Here is a 6,262-nt window from a genome sequence, read left to right as displayed (position 1 = left end):
ATTTCATTGTGTGCAAGTGCAAGAGATGCGGCATGTTTCATTATGTGGTGTTGTTTTGTTATAATCTCATCCTTTTGTGTTCACAGACTGGAAAGTATGCATATTTATCTTCCAAGGAGACGAGTAACTAGTTTGTGTCACCTTGCAGAGGGGGTGCAATGATGATAAGATTGAGGATTTCCAAGTACAAGATGTTAGGAAGGAGCCTTGCAAGAGAAGTAGGAGCTGCACTGAGCCTCTTCAACCTGTTAAGGTAAGTCACTGTATCCAACTCAATAGTTCAATTCCTTGTTTGTTTCAGGCATAGTTAATTTGCTCTTTTCAATTGCTTTATTTGTCCTCCGTTAATGAGATGCCCAAAGAATGATGCCTGATGTTGGGTACTTGTATAACTATTAGTTGACATAATTAAAGGCCTTACCATTTAATTACTCTGCCGAAGTGTGCCTGAAGCTTTGAAGTCTATTAACCAACTATTATTGAATGAGGCTCGCAATCTAGTTTATACTAGGCTAATGATTGCATAGTTTTGTTTGTTGTAGTATGTTTGTATGAAATCATCTGATGTTCATTATGCTCCCTAAGACTTTAATTGAGCTACAGAATGGCCAACTGCTTGCTTACTTCTACGCAAAGTGCTGTCTAAATTTGTAACTTGTCTGTGTTTTAGATTGGGCCCCAACATCATGCTCCTCCGGTGAGCTAAGAGAGATTTCTGTATGCAGGCTGCACAGACTACCTTTTTTATAATTTTTAAAATATCACCTGCTTATGCTTCATGACATGTAACATTATTGTTAGTCCTGTTTTGCCATGTACAAAATAGTCTGTCTTGCTCGCTTCACTATTGTAACTATATTTTTGCCCTAGTCATGTGTACTTACAGAAACATTTCAGGATGAAGTGACATCAACACAAAGATCTGCGAGCAGTGCGGCATGGCCGTTACCGAATGATTATGGATTGGAATTGGAATGTGTTGATGTTCTCGAGCATCAACTAGAGGTGGCAAGACAACATGTACATGATTCTGAATGTACAATCAACAAGTTGAGACTGGACATGCAGGTATTAGATGCAGGAGTCAAAAAATGAAACAAGACAATGAGGTAACAACGAAGGAATTAGAGATTTAGCAGACTGAAATTTGTGCTATCTAAATCCGGCCAATCCTATTTTCTGAAGAGATTATAGTTCAAATGGTAAGTTATGTTGATGCGCGTCCATGATGTATGAGCTGTATTTGCCCAGTGTATGTAATTTGCTGTTTGTGTATGCTTTATTATCACTGGTGCCGAACCATAATGCCCAGTGGGTATAATCGGCTGTAATTTCTTTATTGTATAGTGTAGGATTATTCTACGTTTTTATGCCTTAGTCTCTTTATTGTATAGTGTATGTTTTTTAGAGGTGATAGTATAGAGTAGGATAATTCTTTGAATATGCTATATCGTTAAAACGGGGGCCAACTCGCCCAAACGTTGTAGTGACCATGGCCCTCCACAGGCCGTACGATCCATGGGCCATCTACGGGACGGACGATCCATGGCCTTCTATGGCCGTCAGATTCGTGGGCCTTCTATGGGCGGTCGGATCCGTGGGCCTTCTATCGGCTGTCGGATCCATGGGCCTTCTATGGGCCAGCGAATCCATGGGCCTTCTATGGGCCGTCGGATCAATGGGCCTTCTATGGGCCGTCGGGTCAATGGGCCTTCTACGTCTCGTAGGATCCATGGGCCTTCTACAGGCCGTCTCATCTATGGGCCTTGTACGGGCCGTATAAGGGGTCGTAAATGGGCTAGAGTGGAAATCGTACATTTTATGGGCTGACCATAACGGGCCGTTAATAGGCTGTATTTGATGATGCTATAAAATTGGCCCAACAGATTAACGGGCCACAAACGGGCCGACTGTATCCACGGGCTGAATTTGGCCACAAGCAGAAAAGGCCAGTAACGGGCCGTAAGTAACCGAATGCTGGAATGAGCCCAAGAATAAATGGGCCCTCAGAAGGCCGAAAGGTAACACGGGCTGGAAACAACCCAATGGAATAATGGGCCGCTAATGGGTATAAAGCGATACACTATTCATTACGGGCCGGTTTCACCACGGGCCATAAAAATGGGCCAAGAATTACATAGGGACTCATATGGGCCGGAATACGTCATGGGCCATTAATGGGCCAAAAGTTACATAGGGACTCATATGGGCCGGAATACGTCATGGGCCATACATGGGCCGGAAGTTAAAACGGGCTGGAATTGTATTGGACGGCCCAGGTGACGCTACTGGGCCTAATTCGGATGGGCCGTAAACGGGCCCTGGGTTAGCGGGCTGTAAATGGGCTATATGCGAACAGACCGTTAACAGGCTTGTCGTGGGCCGGCCCGCCACCTTTTGACCAAGTGAAACGGGCCGGCCTTTTCACAGGAATGGGCCTCTGTTGGGTCGTGCCGCGTGTCGACGTATCATAGGCGCTTTGGGTCCAATGAGTGGATGACATCTGTCCCAACGGTGAGCCGACACGTGTTTCCTCAAGACAATGATGATTTTACACGTGGAAAATCCCCATTGGTCGGTGCTGTTAACGGGTTATCGGATCCAAAACCGGACCCGGTAGCTTAACGGCGTTCCGTTATGGTGGATGCCACGTGTCGATCACCCTTGACGAAAGCACTTCTGTGACGCGCGATTTATCGTCATGGAAGTGGACACTTCCGTGATGATAATTTTGGTAATGTCATGGAACACTTCTACGACAGCACAGATATGACTATCTTGATTCTGTCATAAATTTGTCATGGATGTACATGCATGACAGAAAACGTGACCTACTGTGACAAACACGTATCATCACAGAAGTGTATTTTTTGTAGTGTTTTATCAAAATCATAGAGAAGCTCATTAAGATCTCCTATACAAAGAGTAGGTTTGCCTCGATTATCATACACAAAAGAGGCAACACGATCCTAGATCTAACTAGTATAGCGATGATACGGATCCCCATACATACATACTAGGGAGAAGGCTATCTTAGTAACTACATTAACTACTTAGGCTAGGATCATATGAAAATCATCATATTGCCTCATCTGTCCACATTAACCAAGGACCACCAGATTTTCCCCTGGCCGGCACAACAACCCTCTGAACAATATCAAACCGATTAACTAAATCACCAGAATTAACTTCTTCAGATTTTATTTCTAAGATAAAGGTTACCCGAGCTTTCGTCGATCTCATCAGATTGTCAAGGTACACCATCTTCGTGCCCTTGCCCTTGCCTATGCAATTCCAGGCTATGAATTTCATTGAGCTTGTTTCAACCGACAATAGATTACCAGCAGAGACAAGATGCTACTTGGGATAGCTGTCTTAGATGAGGACGCCCACCAGGTACCCGCGAAACAGAGGAAGGGATAAAGCAATCGGCAGCTACAGGGTGGAGACTTGATAACTAACAAGCTCGAGGGCCCTTAAGCACTAGGTCACACTTCGTCTACCTACCTATGATAGAAGGGCCTGAATTGAAGTGCCGCCAGGAGGGTTGTAGGAAAGGGAAGATAGCCTTGAATAGAAGGAATCGGGAGGACCAGTGGCAAGCAGGACCAACGAGGGATGGGGAATACACCTATGAAAGCAGATATGCTAGAGATCAACAAACAACAAAAGGAAGAGGAGAAGAACCAGATGAGGAACACTGATAGTGAGGGATCCAGACAAATCAACTGAAAAGAAAGAGGACCCATAGCAAAAGGGGAACATGGTCTAGATCACTAAGAGGTTACCAGATTGAGAGAACATGGAAAAGGGAAGGCGGAGATAGGAGATCAACGATTCATTTGGAGCTGGAAAGAGGAGATCATAGGAAGGGAGGAGTTGGCATCATGCCACTCACCGGACCATCGCCAGAAGTCGCCATAGAGGCAGTCTCTCGAGAAGCTACTATTTCACCAGCATGCGGCTTTTGTTATTCTTGTCAAAACCTCAATGGCAATTTGTTACTCTAGCCACACATATCATAGTTTTGTTATTCTTGTCAAAACCTCAATGGCACTCTAGCCACACGTATCATAGTTTTGAGCAATTTACTCCCGGTACATAGATGCTTATCGACAACTAAGTTATTCCAATTTTACTTGGCTCAAATCCCAAAGCAAGCGCCGGGGGCACCTTTTTATCGGTGCACAAGCATCTCTACTCTTGTCTTAGTCGTCTACTATAGCTGTAGCTAAGATGGGTGTCCCTTCCCCTTGCCTGCGAGCGTTTTCTACAAAAATGCCACCCACAAGTAGTGACCGTTGGGTAATTGTTTGCTTCTGGCGTTTTGTTTGTGGCTGTGCAACGAAATAAGATAAATTGGACGGTCAAGATGTGCTGTTAACTTAGTAAACATGGTGGCTAAGATTTACAAGTACTCCCTCCGGAAACTAATATAAAAGCGTTTAGAATATTAAAGTAATGATCTAAATGTTTTTATATTAGTTTACAGAGGGAGTAGTACGTAACTAGCACAAGAGTAAATGGATTAGCTTTATTAGTAAAATACAAATGAGTAAATAGAGGAGCAGTTCAAATCGCATTTCCAGATCGTTCGAGAGGCTTCCGGTTGTGTCTGTCAGCGCCAGCGCCAGCGGGGGCTGTTCTGTAAAATCGCATGCCTGGCCGGTCTGAGCCGAAAAGAGAAAGCAGCTGTTTCTCTGCGTTTGTGAGGCAGCATAGACTCATTTGCTCCGCGCACCCGACCGTCGTCCACCCAGCTTCAACCGATGGCCGCGCAAATCGCCGTCGACGGCCGCTGGGTCTCATCCGTGGTCGCGCTCTCTCGTCTCCCACCGCCGGGCACAGAGGTCTTCTACTTCGCTCGGGGCCATGCCGAGCAGTGGCCGCATCTCCCCGCCGCGCCGGAGGGCCACGCCCACGGCGTCCCTTGCGAGGTCACGGCCGTCGAGTACTTCACAGATGGCGAGGAACCCTGCGCCCCCACCACAACCCTCCGCCTGCGGCCATCAACATCCCCGCGCCGGGCAGGTTTGTCTTGTACGCCAAGCTGATACCGCAGGCCGAGAGGGCAAGGTCCTATCTTCACGTGCCCAAGGAGTGCGAGCTGCTGTTCCCGCCGCTCCAGGCCGGGGGGGACAAGCAGGACCTGCTGCTGCACGACATCAGCGGCAACTCGTGGAACATGGAGCATGCGCATCGGGGCACGATGCGTTCTCTGTCAAGGTACTGGAAGAATCTTGTGCGCGAGAAGGGTGTCAACGTGCGCGACATCATTGTGTTCGTCCGCTGCCCCGACGGCCGGATCCTCGTCGACCTACGTCGCGCCACGCCGGTGAACAGGGACTGGGGAGGTCAAGAGGTGGCACAGGCGTCGCAGCTGGCCATCCAAGGGAGCGCCTGTACCGTCACGTACTACCCAGGCCGCGGCGTGGAATCGTTCGTTGTGCCGCGAGCGGTGGTGGATGCCGCTGCCGAGAGAGACTGGGAGGTGGACATGCCGGTTCGCCTTCTACCCAAGGACGAGGTGGTGCATGTTCAGCAACAGGGCTCGGCGTCCGGCGTGATTGCAAGAGGCACCATCGGTGCAGTCGTACCAGGGGCTACTACAAGGCGCAGTCTCCAGGTAACCGCCGTAATTCCTTGTCAGAAATCCTCTGTGATGAACTAGTGATTGATGGGATAGGGGCCATTCTGGCTGCTCTGTTGCGACTGTTCACTGAATTTGTTCAGGAGTGTCTTATCCTGCCACTACATTTGTCTTTGTCCATGTTCAGGTTGATTGGGACGGCTCCACATCCTCAGCACCTGCTGCAACTGCTGTCAACAAGTGGCAAGTTGAACCCGAAGGAAGCCGTGATGCAAAGAGACGCAGGCTCTCCGATACTGTGCCTCCGGTAGCATCGACAGCCCAAGAAGGAATCAAGCTGTTTGGCAGGACCCTTGTTCCAGAGGGAGGAAGTGGCTCCACGAGCTAGTGTACCCAAAATACCATTTTTTTGCATGTTAGCATCGGCTGGGTAAAACTGGTGTTTCACTCTTCAGACTAGTTTGTCATATCATCACCTGTTGGTCACATCGATGTTGATGCTACATACTACTCTTGAGTACCTGTGGCCCCAAACTTCACTGGTAGAAAAAGGGCCTGTTGTCCCGGTTCGTAAGGGCCTTTTGTCCCGGTTCCTAAACTGGGACTAAAGGGTCGGTACTAATGCCTCCCCCTTTAGTCCCGGTTTAATCCAGAACCAGGACCGATGGGCCT

General features: G+C 48.0%; 1 pseudogene; it reads left to right on the top strand.

The window, feature by feature from the left end:
- The first annotated feature begins 4,769 nt into the window (after positions 1-4,769).
- Positions 4,770-6,044, top strand: LOC123148230 (auxin response factor 13-like; annotated as a pseudogene).
- Positions 6,045-6,262: the final 218 nt, after the last annotated feature.

Source organism: Triticum aestivum, chromosome 7A, assembly GCF_018294505.1.
Source record: "Triticum aestivum cultivar Chinese Spring chromosome 7A, IWGSC CS RefSeq v2.1, whole genome shotgun sequence".
In the NCBI taxonomy this organism is placed as follows: Eukaryota; Viridiplantae; Streptophyta; class Magnoliopsida; order Poales; family Poaceae; genus Triticum; species Triticum aestivum.
Note: the sequence above shows the minus strand (reverse complement) of the source record. Positions and strands in the feature narration are given on the sequence as shown.